This window comes from Leptonychotes weddellii, chromosome 1, assembly GCF_054177405.1.
Source record: "Leptonychotes weddellii isolate Sample4059 chromosome 1, ASM5417740v2, whole genome shotgun sequence".
In the NCBI taxonomy this organism is placed as follows: domain Eukaryota; kingdom Metazoa; phylum Chordata; class Mammalia; order Carnivora; family Phocidae; genus Leptonychotes; species Leptonychotes weddellii.
The window spans coordinates 20,655,410-20,670,752 of record NC_138369.1 but is presented as its reverse complement, the minus strand read 5'-3'; the positions used below and the strand labels follow the sequence as shown (position 1 = coordinate 20,670,752).

The window sequence follows — 15,343 nt, the reverse complement described above, 5'->3', positions numbered from 1 at the left end:
GTCAATAGCTACAATGATGAGAAACCCTGAGTTAATTGGATGATTACTATATCTTCATTTTTCTTAATACTTTGCCTACACTCAATTCTTTAACTTTGTGAAGTGATGATCAAAATGTATGTATTTATGCAAAAATATTAATATAAAAGGTAAAACCTGATTCAACATTGTGTGGGAAAGAATTAATTGTGAATGATATCTTTTCTTTTTTCTTTTTTTTTTTTAAATATTGACCTGGACTAGTAACCATGAATACTTTGATTCTTTTAGAGGCAGACATTTGGTAAATAGAGATAAATCTTTTAAGGAAATAGACAACCCTTTAAGGAAATGAAATCTTTTTTTTTTTTTTTTTTAGAGCGAGAGAAGGTGGGAGGGGCAGAAGAAGAGGGAGTAAGAGAATCTTAAGCAGACTCCACCCCCAATGCAGAGACTGACACAGGGCTTGATCTCACAACCTCCAGATCATGACCTGAGCTGAAATCAAGAGTTGGACACTAACTGACTGAGCCACTCAGGCACCCTGAAACCTATTTTTTAAACCATCATTTCTTTATACCTTTACTGGCTTTTTATGGTGTTTTTGACTATGTCTGACATTGATCTTGAAAGGGAGAGAGAATAAGCATTTTTGAGCTCCTACTATGTGCCAGGAATTTACTAGTTGCTTTCCATGTGAGCTCAACAGCCCTGTAAAACATGTGGCATCCCCATTTTATAGATGAGAAACAAGACAGAGAGATTAAATGGCCTGCCGGAGGTCTCACCCTTAGGTAGAGCTGGAATTTGAATCTGAGGTATGCTTAGCTTCAAAAGTGTGTTCTTTCTATTGTCTTAAAGGGAAAAACAAATTTGCTTGAAAACCAGGGAATTTGATGTGGAAATGGAAGCCCTAATATAGAGTGGAAGTAGGAATGAGCTGCTTGCCAGTATCTTAAGGATGCTGTGAAGAAGTTATACAGGAAGGACAGAAAGCCAGAACAAGGAAGGGAGCATGTTGTCAAGAGCAACAGAGGAGAGAGGGCAAGTAGGAAGGAGCAAATGCATGCTTGTCAATTACATGTGCAGAGGAGAATGCCAGAGGAAAACTCCTATCTTGGAAACCCACCCAGATGGATGGGAGGAAGCAACTCCAGGGACTGGCTGGAAAATTAAAACTGTAGGTGGTAGAAGAATGAGAGAGATTATCTCTCAGAATGCTCATTGAAGGTCTGGCACATCTGCTCAGGTGGTTATGACTTTGACAAATTCACTGGATCCATAAAGTCAGGGCTTCAGGAATGGGGAAGTTCTTTATTATGGATTATTGTACTCTAGTGAGGATGGTCTCATTCATCCAGTTAGAATTTTTCCTGAATTTGCCTCTATCTACAGGAATTTCAAGGTACATGGACAGCTTCCTGACCCAGGAGTCCCCTCAACTGGATCCTTTTCAGGTGGTTTCTGACCAGGGGGTTTCATGGGAGTGGTCACACCTATTCAGAATTTGTCTTTGGATTGTTCTCAGTCTTGTGTCTCAAAGTCAGATCTTCCCTTCTTGGGTCCCAGCATTCCTGGTTTCCACTTCTCCCAGCACCTTTCCCCTGTGAAACCTCTTCTTTGTCTTCTTTGAGAATCCAGCTCATTTTTTTTTTTTTTACTAATTGATTTAGTCACCACTTATTTAAGGGAAAATGTAGCTGTAGAGGCCCATTCAAACATGTTGAAGGGGAAAAGAAAGGCATTTACTAGGAACATACAAGAGTTCTTTTCAGACCCTGAGTGTAGATAGGGCAGCCAGGTGTCCTGGGAGGTTGGAATAAAGTTAGTTGTAAAATAATCAGGAATAAAAGGACAAAGTCAGTTGCTCTTATTTTTATCTCATGTCTCTCTTACTTTCTTTCTTGATATCTGTTTTCATATGCTGCTTATGAAAAAGTGGCCACTCAAGGAAAGCATCTTCTCCATTCAGGTGCTTAATAGATACTGCCTAGAGTTGCTTGGTTTCAATTTCAAATTCAGACAACCAAAAATCTGATTGGCCCAGCTTGTTTGTGCTAGGTCCAATCAGCTGTGCCCAAGAGAGTCATGAGAACCACAGTCTTTCTCTCAGCAGAGCTATGGAAAACCTCTTTCTGAGAAAGGGGCATGATGGGAGATTCTCTAAGGAGGAAGCATGAGGATCAGGTGGTAAGGAAGAAAGGACAGCCCTTACTGGGAAATACCTTTGTGCAACACATAAATGGGAGCTTACCTTATTTCAGTTTTTAAGAAGACCACAACCAAAGAGAGTTAACTACTGTCACCTCTATCTGTAGACAGCTGTTTCAACAGCAACGTCAGTAGCCTTTTGGGATCTCCTGACCTTCACACCCACATTGTCAGTCCCTACCTCTGATTATGCCCATTGGAGAAATTCTAGAAGTGGTATTAACTGACACCAGGATCAATTCATGCTGTCTTATCTTAGTGGACCCATGTAGTTTCTTTATATAATGTCAGATCACATCCTTTATGGAACTTTAAAAAATTCTCCACTTTTCATAAACTCCTTTAGTCTTAAAATTCTCCACTTTTCATAAACTCCTTTAGTCTTATTGGAGAATTGGGTCTCCAAAGTGGATGAGACTATGATGCCAGTTATAAACTTTTAGAACTAGGCGTGTTATAATCTGGCATCTTCTATTTTAAGTTACAACAGTTAGCTTGAGTTCTAAAAAGTATTGTCTCCTGAGCATATATTATCTAAAAAGGAGTTGAAAAAAAATTAAAATTCACTGATTCGTCCCTTGGGTGAGATTTCTGAAATATCCATATGAAGTAATATAAAAGTTCCCAAGGAATTTTGGAACCAGAGAAATAAGTAAATATATGAGATGGAGAGTTGGACAGTGCACATGATGACCAAATTTAGAAATTGCTCAAATTTAGAAATGTCGCAAATAATAAAGTTTACTTTCTCAAATTTTTTAAACTTCTGTTTGTGGTTTTTAACTTTGGGGAGCCACGTACCCTTTTAGAAGCCAATGAAAACTTTTACATCTTCTGTAGAAAAATGTGTATAACCTGAATTGTGCACAGCATTTCACTTCCTTATCCCCACTATAACCCAAGGGCATCTGAGGATATTTAGGTAAAACCTCTGTCTAGATATTGCCACTTAATATTACATATTGCACATGTATTAGGAGTAAGTAGTTCCTGGTAGTTAATGAAATGAATGAGCTCTTGGTAATGTGAGACATGTCTTCAGCTCACTGCTCTTCAATTTTTGCTGAGAAGTAGGGGACATGTGCCAGGATTTTGATGATAGTTAAAGGGTGTGTACATTGGTAGGGTGGAAACTGATAGATGGACAGCACCACATTCACTAAACATATTCAAGTACAATATCTTAGAGGTGATAGATTTTAGTCCACACTCAGGAATAAGTTATGCTGGAAGAGTTTGCCTGGTGTTGGGTGTCATATTGAAGTATATGTTTACATTTTCATTAAGGACTTTTGGTTCATTATGTTTGTCTTGGGGTGCCCAAATTTCCAGTTCACTGCAGATAATTCTATTTCACTTTTTTTTTGTGTGATTACAAGTAAAATTGAACACTGCAAACTAAGTTATGCTGTAGGCATTTGTGATAGTGCAAGGAAAAAAAGAGTTTTGGAAGTTACCAAGTAAGGGTAATTGGGTACCTACTGTGTTCCCAGTAACAGACTAAGGGCTGAAGAAGACTATAAAGTGTAAGACACCCTTACTATCTTGTGAAAATCATTAGAGACCCATTTTTTTTTCTATGTAGAGCATAACTAAGGAATAGCAGTGATGTACCTTGATAGTTTACTCTACCTTGGAACTTTACGTGAGCATGAAATTTGGGAAGGAAGAACTTCTTGCTCAATTCTCTTTCTGAGAAGAGCCCTTGATATGAGCTTTCTCTCTTCTGTAGAAGCCTAGCTAGAGTCCAGGAGAGTGGGCACAGCATCTTTCCAACACCTAGATAGTGTAGGGCTTCTGGAAGGGGTTGGGGAGGAGGAGTTGGAGAAAGTCTGCGCTCCTGCCTTTCCCAGGCAAGCATGTGAGTCTGTGAATCACTTTCCCATCTAGCACACCCACCTGACTACAATATGTTCCCTTGATAAGAATAAAAATGATCAGTATAGCTCGTAAAGCACTTCCTACGTATACCCTAAATGAAATAATGATATTTCAAACACTGTGCTGATGGGCTCACATATGGTATCTCATTTAATCCTCATGATGACCCTGTGAAGTAGGTACTGTTAATAATATCACTATTTCGGGATGCCTGGGTGGCTTAGTTGGTTAAGCGTCTGCCTTTGGTTCAGGTCATGATACTAGGGTCCTGGGATCGAGTCCTGCATTGGGCTCCTTGCTCAGCAGGAGCCTGCCACTCCCCCTGCTTGTGCTCTCTCTCTCTGTCTCTCTGTCTCTCTGACAAATAAATAAATAAAATTGTTAAAAAAATATCACTATTTCATTTGTGAGTAAGGCAGGGCTAAAAGAGAGATAACTTGTCCAAGGTTACAGTTAGTAAGTGGAAGAGCTGGAGTTGAGCCCAGCCAGACTAACTCCAAATTTGGTCTCCAGTTAGTCAGCCCTGATTGTAGTATGGAGTGGTCAGCTGTGTGTACACAAGGTGATCTTAGGATAGGTGTGGACTCTGCATTACACAACTCGGAGGCCTAAGGCACTGGGCTTTACAATGAGAAAGTCATTGCCTTTCCAAATCTCATCTAGTTTTTCTGATGAACTTCAGTAAGTCTCAACTTGGTACCAGTCTTGACCACCTTCTTCATACCTATTAGGTGTTTCCTGCCCTTACTGTAGGATATGGAGTGACATTCCTAAATGATGCTTATATCGTAATCTGGCAGCCCCAGTTTTACCCTTTGTATCTGATATGCTGTCTGATTAGAGTTTCTGTGAGCAGACTGGTAATGTGGCCTTAGTGGGGCCTGCCTTCTTGGGTCTTGCTTGATTGTCTTTGACAGTGGTTGAGAGTACCAGCTTTGGAGGTGGATTACTTGGGTTCCATTTCCAACTGTGGGACTTCAGGCAACTTTATCTTTATGAAACTGTTTCCCCACTTTTGAAATAAGTGTAATAATAGTACCTGCTTTAGGGGTAAATTTACTGCTAGTGGAGTAAATTTAATAGGACTTAAGTTTAATTGGATTAAATGAGGGAGTTCATGTAAAAAATATTTAGCACCATGCCAACATGAGTAAATATCCAAATAATAGATGATGATAACCATGAGGGAAACCAGTCTGAGAACAAAGGTATCACATGGGGAAGTAGAGTGCTAAAAGAATGGCAGAGAAATGGAATCAGAGCCATACCTGAAGATTGCCCCATCTCCGATTTTCCTGCAATTTGTATAAGCCAATTTGAGTTCAGGCTTTGTTACTGATAGCCCAATGCATCTTGACTGATAGAGCCATGAATATTCAGGGATCTCTGTTTAGAAGCTTTATGGTTACAAAAATGAGGAGATCCCAGCTCCTGCCATGAGAACCTAGTCTAGCAGAGAAAATGCTGTCTCATAAAAACCTGTAAAAAAAGGCCCATAAAAAAAGGAAGAAATTTGTCCCTGCCATTAAAAGATACAATTAAATGGATTTAGGAGCCCAGAGAAGGAAGAGATGAAGGAAGACTTTATATAGGGAAGGTGGCATTAGAGATAGTCCCTGAGGATGGACAACTATTTAAAATGGTAGGTGGGAGCAGGGGTCGGTCATAGGGGGTCCAAGTTCTCAATGAAAGGAATGGCCAAGAGAAACTAGATGACTAGAGATTTATTTCATAAAGCATAGATATGGAGGTAGGGCAAAAGTAGTGGCCCAAGTATTGCGCTTCTATCTAAAGAGGAGAAGGAGAATTTGGCCCTTAGAGATCACTTTTTTATTTTTTCTGAATTAAGAGATGTTATTATGGTGCATAATAGGTACAGAGGCATATGTTGGGACAAACTATTTTGTTTCTATGATTTTTCCTATATGTTCCTGGCTCTGTGACGTCCTCTGCCATGGTACAGCAGAAGGATGACTTTAAGAGCTCCTCTGTCGATATGCTAAAGGTCAAAAGGGAAGGGTGCTTATGAACCCAGCAGAAGCTATGGATCTGTTGGGTTGCGAAGAGCTTAATTTTCCTTGGCTTGATTCTTTGACATCCCTTTTCTATTATTAATGTGTATGTGTGTGTGTGTGTGTGTGTGTGTGTGTGTGAGAGAGAGAGAGAGAGAGAGATGCCATCTCCAAAATGTCATTGTTGGATGTGTAAGTATTGTTATATGCCAAGGAAATACCATACCACAATTTTGGAAACAGTTTTGTTGTTGTTGTTGTCCTGTTCTAAGGGGTGGCTAGGAGAGTTTTCTTGACCAAGGTATTGACCCTTTTAGCTGAATCCAAGCCAGTTCATGTTGTGTTGCAGATGGCTGCTCAGGAAAATTTTGGGCCATAGCCAGACTTTTCTCATGCTTAAAAAAAAAGAAAAAAAGGAAGAATCACATTACATTTTTCTGGTAGGCTGAATTGAAATATTTTCTGCAGCATGAGATGGAAACTGTAAATTTTTGTATCACTATAGGGAGTAATAGAGAAAAAAGATGAGGATGACTTCCCAGTAAAAGCTGTTGTCTGAATCCTCTGAAAAGGCAGACTCTCAAGTTGCCCAGAAAAGGTCACATGGCTTCCAGGTCTAGATAATTCCACACATTAATCCAACCAGCTAGAAGCCTGAGGACTCATAGGAGGTGTTTGATTAATTGATTTTTGTAAACTTTGGCCTGTTTTGCTAATCTTTGTCTACTGAATCAATCTGCTACATAATCTCTCCCCAACTAAAACTCTTACAGTGACACTTTAACAGTTCGTACCAAAGGAATGGTCTCTCAAACAAAGTTCTCTAACCCAAATCTCTCCATTGGCTTAGATGTGTTTACCCATTTTCCACTAGACGTGTCACTGGTGTCCCCCAAGAGGGTCAAGCAAGATGATGACTGAATGGCCGAAATGGATCAAGTCAACAAATATGAAACTTCTACCATGTGCTGGGCTAGGTGCTGAGAGTATAGTAATAGACAAAATTTCCTGCCTGTATGGAGCTTCCATTCTTGTGGGGGAAGCAAAAGGAGTCAAGTTTTGGGCTTGAGCCACTGGGGAAGGCTGAGGCCAAACAGGCTTAGTATGCGGGGAGATCAGGAGTTTGTTCTTGATCATGTTTTGTTGCAAAGCCTCATTCATCCAAGTGGTGATGCTAAGTAGGGATGTGGGTTTGGTGGAATTGGCTGTCTTGTGGCCTCTGCTAGAACATTATGGAGGTGGTGAGAGTAGATATTGGGCTGCAGTGGGTTAGAAGTGGTAATGTTGATTTTTTATATTCTTTCTGCAGGTAGCTTGGCTTTGAAAATGGTAACTGGAGGGATGCAGAGTTTGGGGAATCTCCTCTCACTAATATGTGACACATTTGACCATATTCTTACCATGCAGGAAATGGGCCAGTAGAAGAAGGGTTATTGGTGAAACAAAGTCTGAAAGGGGAGGGAGAAGAGGAGTTCAGCTGTGAGTAGGTGGCAAGGTTTCCTCAAACCCAGGGAAGAGCTGGTCAGGAAAGGTCCAGATAAAGAGACAATAGGTATGGAGTAAAAGAAGGTTAAACCTAAGGAGATTGCTTGGTTTAGTGAAAAGAGAATGCTCCAGACTAGGAATTAACTTAGATTTCACTTTGATGCAAAACAGGATGAGATGTTGGCCAAATCACCTCCTATCCCTGAGTCCCAGTTTTCCCTGTTGCAGCACTATATTGAATAAAATTGTCTCAAAGGCTCATGTTGGCTAACACATGCCACAGGTTTAAGCTAAATTTTCAGGGAAATTAGGAGTACCCCGGTGGCAGAAGAGTCGTGTGTGCAATTTGATGGGACCATGTGGCTAGGATGTGGCAGGTGTGGTTGAAATAGGAAAAGGAAGGGGAGCCTGGGTGGTGCAGTCTTAAGCGTCCAACTCTTGGTTTTGGCTCAGTTCATGATCTCAGGGTTGTGAGATTTAGCCCCACGTTGGGCTCCATGCTCAGTGGGGAGTCTGCTTGAGATTCTCCCTCTGTCCCTCTCTCCTGTGCTCTCTCTCTTTCAATAAATGGGTGAATCTTTTTTTTTAAATATTTTTTTTTTTTAAAGATTTTATTTATTTATTCATGAGAGAGAGAGAGAGAGAGAGAGAAGCAGGCTCCCAAGGAGCAGGGAGCCCGATGTGGGACTCGATCCCAGGACCCTGGGATCATGACCTGAGCCGAAGGCAGACGCTTAACCATCTGAGCCACCCAGGCGCCCAATAAATGGGTGAATCTTAAAAAAAAAAAAATAGGCAAAGGAAGACATGTTGGTCGTCTTCAGCATTGCTGATGGGGCAATTTGCTTGCTGTAGGATGACACAGCAAGCCCAATACTTGGCTTGGTGGAGACAGCAGCCACCAGCATGTCCCAGGAGACATTTTACAAGTAAAGGCTAATTTTACTTTTGCTGTTGATGGCATTTCTCAGCTATACTAATTACTATCCTGATAGAAACGCTTCAGAAATATACCCTGTGCTCCCAAGAGTGCAGAGGAGTAAAGAGGTTGTTCTTAAATAATCCAAGAAGAGGTTTTACCTGTGGATTCAAGCTACAGTGCTTCCTTAGTCATGGTTTTCTTAGTGGAAGATGCTCTGGCTTAAACAGAATTTCTGTGTTTGCCTTACTTTTAGATTTCAGAGTATGTGATCTATTTCCTATTCAACATCAATTGCAAATAAAATTATTGTAGGAAGGAAAATGATAGTTATGAATTAAATGTTGTATATCAGGGTCTTTTTTTTAAAAAATTTCATTTATTTATTTGAGAGAGAGAGAGTGTGAGCCAGGTGAGGGGTGGAGGGAGAAGCAGCCTCCCTGCTGAGCAGGGAGCCCGATGCTGGGCTTGATCCTGGGACTGTGGGACTCTGGGATCATGACCTGAGCTGAAGGCAGACACTTAACTGACTGAGCCACCCAGCCGCCTCATGAATCTCAGTTTTTTAAAAAGGTATATTGTAAACTTGGGAATTATGTTTTGCATTCTTCTCCTTCTCCTTCTTCTTCTTCTTTCTTCTTCTCCTCCTCCTCCCCCTCCTTCTCCTTCTCCTCTTCCCCCTCCTCCTCCTTTGCCCCCTCCTCCTCCCCTTCCTTCTCCTCCCCTCCTCCTCCTTCTCCTCCCCTCCTCCTCCTTCCCCTCCCCTCCTCCTCCTCTTCTCCCTCCCTTCCTCCTCCTCCTTTTCTTCTTTTCCTCCTCCTCCTTCTCCTTCTTTTCCCTCTTCCTCCTCCTTCTTCTCCTTCTTCTTTTGCTTTCTTCTTTAGTTCCTTAGTAAATATCTGGCTGTCCCTCCATGCATCCATCTACTTATTAAAATAATATCCCTGAATATAGTAATTGTTTAGTAAATAGCTATTAAGTAAAATGCACAAGTATATACAGAGCCAAGACCTCTTGGGCTTGGTGAAGTCAGGAGGCCTGGATCTAGTCCTCACTCTGCCATAATTTGGCTGTGTGACCTTGGGAACTAGTTGCCAGCATTATAAAGCTGGGAGACTTCATGTAAAACCTGGATTTCTGAATTTTTTCAACACTGGGCACGTCTGGTAGCCCTGAACCCAGTGAGCTGGAGCTAAACAGTCGTTGCTTACCTTAGCTGGGACGTTGTCTCTCCAGGTTCCTCTAGGCCACACCTTGGTTGACAGGTATACATTCTTAATTTGAAGGTTAAATGGAGAACATTTTCAAATTTAAGATGTTAATAAGATATGAGCATCTTTGGGTCTCAGAGACTTGGATGAAAATCCTGACCCTACTGTGGCGGCATCATCTTAATACTCCTCGCCTGTAGGAATTTATCAGCCACCCACCCAGTCTTGGAAATGGGAAAGGACCTCCTTTTGATATTTGGGGAAGGAGAAATGGGTGAAGTGTGTCAGGCATTGGTTAATTCTTGAAAGTCAAAGGCAATTAACATGATTATGGGTGATGGTAGAAGTCTGGTGCCTGGCCTGGAGTAAAAGGGATCAATCATGTTTCCCAAATGACTGGAACAAAAAGGAAGAGAAAAGTATTAAAAATTCACCATAGATTAAGGTCTCACCCTTTATGCTAAGAAGGCAGATGCTGAGGCCCTTTTAGGGAATTTGCTTTGCAGGAGAGGAGCTGCCTTTGTTTGCTTTTCTGATGACTTGGATTTCTACAGCTGCTCATGGTTCTTGAACTTCCTGGAAAAAGTACAGGCAGATAGAATTGTGATGAAATCAGCATCCCAGCCCTATGTTTCCTAAGGACACTGTTGATTCCAATAGTATTTAGCTTAATTCCAGCAGCTGGCTTGGATTTTATATTGGGATAGATATGACAAGGGGTGTAGTGTGTATTTGTGTGTGTGTGTGTGTGTGTGTGTGTAGATCCAGTGCTATAATTAGAACAGGATAACCATTACAAAAAATTGATGGCTATTTGATTTGGGGGAGAAATGGCTTTAATTTCCCCAAGTGTTTCATTTTCTTGGTATTCTTCAAATGTGCATTATCATTCAGATGACTAATAGGAAGTTCAATACACTGGAGTACACTTTATAATGAACATTATTATTCTTTGAAAAAATTGAGCTTATTGTACACTTCCATCAGAAGGTAATATGAAGTTGTTAGGAGTTTGGGTGGGGATTTGGTGTCTGAATGCTACTGTTCTTTCTGCCCCTATCCAGGGTCTGACCAAAAAGGGATATATACCTACAGCCCAGCAGTCAAAAGAGAAACATGGTATGGCTTTATTAATCCCCGAGGATGGGCTCAGTATCCCTCCATGCAGGGATTTTTTTGACTAGTGAGAGAGCTTGCCATTCCCTCCCCATTAGACCTCCAGATGGCCATGCCTGCTGCATGTTGACTCCATATAGCCACCATGCTCAGGGGGAAATCAAGGTTAGCAAGAGGAGGAGGTTCTGCTGTGCTTACCACATGGATACCCAGAAGTGAAAGGGTAAAGGAAGATGGGCAGGGCCCTGTCTGTCCAGACAGGGAAAGCCCTGCTTGCTTTACTGGTCCCCTTAGCTGGAAAGTTGGGTGGATGGCAGAACTGTTGGGTGGATGGCAGAACTGCCTAAGAAGGCTGTGTTTTCAGCAGTGGTCACCGTGGGAGAGCAGGAAGCAGATGAGAGGTGTGGGGCCGCTTGCTCTTTTGGGGCTGCACAAGTGGAAAAGAGGATGTGGGGCATGGCTGTGTTCCTTTTGCTAGCACCCACATTCCAGTCAATGTCCTGGTCACTGGTCAATCATATTGGCACTCCTTTTTGGGAGTGGGGCCAATGAAGACTGTCAGAGCGGTGTAAGTCAAGGATGATGGACATTACCTTTTGATGTCTAACATCTTCATAAGAAATTGGGAAATAAGTTTTGTCACAAATTTCTACACATAATGATAAACCCTGCTAATGTGTCTATCAGGTTTTTTTTTTCGCTAGGCACTCCCATATTCTTGATTTTATAATTTGCCCTTTATCAATAGCTAAATAGATATTAGAATAACATAACAGTAATAACTATATTTATTGAGAGCTACTGCATACCAGTCACATATATTGACTCACTTGTTCCCCAAAATAACATAGTGAGGTAGTTGTCATTTCCATTCTCATTTTGCAGATGAGAAAACAGAGGTACACAGCTAGCAAATGGCAGAACAAGGACACCAACATAGGTGGTCAGGTTCTAAAGTGCATATATACTTCTGTCTCTGGAAGAGGTGGGTTAAGAAGAGGATGCTGGCCCAGGAATTGGGAGACCAGCATGTAGTTTAGAGCCTGGCTTGGCTCTGCCACAAACCTGTTGTGTGATTGACAGCATGTTAATGAATTCCTCATTTTGAACCTCAGTTTCCCCGACTATAAAGGTAGGATGTGATTTCTATTCAGGGTTTTTGGGCACAAGACTCACTGTATCAGCTTCCTGGGGCTGCTGTAATAAATTACCACTAACTAGGTGGCTAAACTTCACAGCAGAAATTTATTCTCTCACAGCTGTGGGAACCAGAAGTCTGAAATCAAGGTGTGTGCAGGGTTGGTTCCTTCTGGAGGCTTGGAGGGAGAATACATTCCTTGCCTTTCTCTTAGCTTCTGTTGGCTGCCAGGAACCCTTGGCATTCCTTGGCTTGTAGACACATCACTCAATCTTTGCCTCTGACTTCACATTACCTTCTCCCCCGTGTCTCTGTTTCTCAAATCTCTGTCTGTCTTCCTCTTATGAGGACACTTGTCTTTGGATTTAGGGCTTGCCCTAAATCTGGGAAGATCTCATCTCAAGATCTGTAACTTTAATTATATCTGCAAAGACTCTTTTTCCAAATAAGGTCACATTCACAGATTCAGGAGGTAAGGACTTAGACATATCTTTTTTTTTTAGAACATCTTAAATTTTTAATCCTTTCTTTACAGGTTACCTAGACCACTTTTGATTAAGAAAACTGTACAAAGTTAGTAACTGCCACAGGCAAATGCCAGGCGGCAGCACGTGTCAATTTTCCACAGGGTCCTGCTTTGCGGGGTGTCTGAATGCGTTGCTCGGGGTCTCTGCTCACACTCGCTGGGATCGGTCGCGGCAGAGTTTAGTCCACAGGTCGCTTCTCCCCGTATTTCTTTGTAAACTCTTCAGTGTTCTTACAGAATTTTTTACGGTCCTTAGAGTATTCTTCAGATAGGTCAGCCCGAAGTGGGTGCTCAGGCTGGGGGTCGTTCACCAGTGCTATGAGGGACTGGATTACTTGGTCGGTTTTGGTTGCTGGCTTCCAGTTTTCAGCACTAATTACTGGCAGACAGACCTGCCTCTCATTGATGTTCGGGTGATAGATCTTTGTTTTAAATGTGATCTTCGGTGGTTTAAATGGGTACTCTACTGGAAAGTTGATTTCAATTCTGAAGGCCCCCTTATCAAATGGAGGGTTGTCAGGAACAATAAGCCCTTGCCAAGTCAATAAATTAGCTTCATCAACCTGGATGTTAGGGAAGTTTTTCATTCCACATTTGCGGATTTCTTCAAGCTCCTTCATCAGCCTCCTGCTGGCCGCCATCTTGGATCTGGTGCTGCTGCTTTTCCCAGGACTTAGACATATCTTTTTTGAGGCCACTGTTCAACCCACTACACTCACAATCCAGCTTTTTATCTGCTGCAATATGACGATGACAAAAGATATTGGAAAGGAAAGGATTAAAGCTAGGTAATGGCTAACACCTCCTGGGCAGATTGATGCAGTGGGTAAGAACATAGTATGTGGAGTCAAGACCCCTGGTTTCAAGCAATGGCTCTGCTACAATCAGCCGTGTGACCTTGAACAAGTCACTGAATGCCCCTTGGCCTCAGTTTTCTACTCTGTAAAATGGAGCTAGTAATAGGAACATTACAGGATTATTAAGTGAATGACCGTAAAGTGCTTAGAACAATGTTATGTTAGTGTTAGCTGCTATTATTATTGTTGTTGCTGTTGTTACTTCCATTTAGAAGTTAAGTTTATGCCCATGATTTTAATAGAGAAATAAATTTTACAGGGATGCATTTAAAATATGGCAAGGAACAACCCACAAGCATGCTATTTTTCCACCATATTTTAAATTAGGATGTCCAAATGTGTCTGAAATGTGAGGATTATACTTTCCAGCATGCTGAAACAATTTTTGGCTTAATCTTTTTAGACCTCAAATAAGCTGAAAACGGAGCGTGGCTGTGCTCACACTGGAAGAGGCGGGCAAGCAGATGGAAGGTGGCTGAGGGAGCATTTTGATGTGCTCATGGAGGAGGCGTTAATATTTCAACATCTTTCTTGTTATTTACAGATAATTTTTATGATAAATTTTCAGAGATGCTCAGTTTTTTTTTCCTTTTCTCTGAGTGGCACAGAGTTGTAGCAAATCAATCTTTTAATAAGAAGCTGAAGAACTTAGCAGTCTCCTGTGTGGAGACTGACTGCAGTTCGATTTTTGTATCTAAAATGAAGTTTAGTTTTCTGGATCCTGATTTTATTTTCTGTGATAATTCAGCGCCTTGCAAAATTCACCCAATAGCCTAGAGTCAGCAGGAGTGATTATTGGCCTAAGTTTTGTTTTAAAAATAGATGAGCTAATTGCTTTGTATTAATATTATATTCCTATTCTATTTTAAGCAAAGAGGAGACAGAGTTGAATAAGAGAGTCCATAAATTCTTCAAAGGCGGATTTGTAGTGGAGGACGACCTTCAAATAAACCATCACAACATAGTATATGATAGGTGCTCTGACTGAGGTGTGCTGATTGCTTGAAGTAGTCAAGGAGAAGTCTTCCAGAGGCAGATACACCTGCATTTAAATTTTGCCTCTAAAATAAAAATCGGCCACTTGGTCTCTCTTTGAGTTTCTATTTTCACATCTGTAAACTGGGGTTATTTTACTATTTTTCCAATAGTGAGGTTTAAATGAGATAATATACACAGTGTTTAGCATGAAGGTTGGCCCATGGTAAGTGTCCAGTAAATGTTAGTCATTATTACTAGAGGAATAAAGTATCATGGGAAGAGCTGTCTATGGAGTAATTTTGTTAATTTATTCATATGGCTTGATATTTCTGTATCACATTGCATGGTACATTTAATGTGTGCATGCTTTAATACCTGTCTTTAAATCTTTCACCAAAGTTCATTTACTAAGTTTATATTCTATATCACATGGACATAAAATCAGTTTGCTCTATATATATCCTGAAATTTGACATTTTGGATACAGCTTTGCACATAATTTTTTAAAAAGCCATCACTCTAATTACAGGCACTGATAGATACTTAGACACTTGAAAAGGATATTCTGTTCCATCTATAGGGAACAGAGCCTCACTCAGACCAACTCGAGTAAATGAGGCTCTGTTTTAAGAAAATAAGAATCAATTAATCATAGTGGTTAATAGTACAGACTTTTGAAGTCCCAGGTCTGCCCATTATAGCTTTATTATGACTTTGGGTAAGTAACTCAACTTCTTGGAGATGCCTCTTCAGGTATAAGCACGGGGATAGTGATTCTTGCTTCAGTACATGCTGGTGAAGACAATGTGAGTTAGCATGGAAAGCCCCTAACGCAAAGCACAGAGTGTTTAATAAATGATATTATGACTCAAATGGTATTAAGAGGGCTAGATTCTTCCAGAAATCTGATGATAAGAACCAAGGTCTAGCTGGGGCTTGGAGTTGAGAACACATGGGCACACTAGACGCAGAGGAATAAGGGCTTTAAATATTTACTCGGGTTCTGTTATTTTTTTTTATTTTTTTTTTT

The 15,343-nt window shown here is 41.0% G+C and overlaps 1 protein-coding gene and 1 pseudogene across 1 annotated transcript in view; one reads left to right on the top strand and one right to left on the bottom strand.

Annotated features, from left to right (window-relative positions):
- The window catches only part of ERC2 (ELKS/RAB6-interacting/CAST family member 2), a 338,677-nt gene that overhangs the window by 43,829 nt on the left and 279,505 nt on the right, over positions 1-15,343 (top strand). The gene's annotated exons all lie outside the window — the stretch shown is intronic.
- Positions 12,519-13,154, bottom strand: LOC102728823 (ubiquitin-conjugating enzyme E2 L3 pseudogene; annotated as a pseudogene).